Raw genomic sequence first — 373 nt, forward strand, 5'->3', positions numbered from 1 at the left:
ATTTTTTCCTTTCTATTGGTAGGTGGCACAGTGCACTTGTGGCAAGTAAGCAAGCTAGAAGACTGGCAATCTTGCTGGGTATCCAGTTACGGAAGCAACACATTAACAAGAGAATTCTGAGTAAAACCAAAGTTACTTTCCCTAGTAACTAGTTACTCTGAAAGTAACGAGTAACTTGAAGTAACTGAGTTAGTTTTGATAGAAGTAACTAGTAATGTAACTAAGTTACTAATTTAAAGTAACTTACCCAACGCTGCATATGACACAGAGTGATAACTTTGATTGAACCTGGTTGATTGAATCTTGATTAAATTTGTATTGTTGTTCTGACCCCTTTGCAAAGGCAAATTAAAAACTCACAAAGACAACCAGC

Source organism: Perissodus microlepis, chromosome 18 (genome assembly GCF_051167445.1).
Source record: "Perissodus microlepis isolate ML-2025 ecotype Zambia chromosome 18, ASM5116744v1, whole genome shotgun sequence".
NCBI classification, from domain to species: Eukaryota; Metazoa; Chordata; class Actinopteri; order Cichliformes; family Cichlidae; genus Perissodus; species Perissodus microlepis.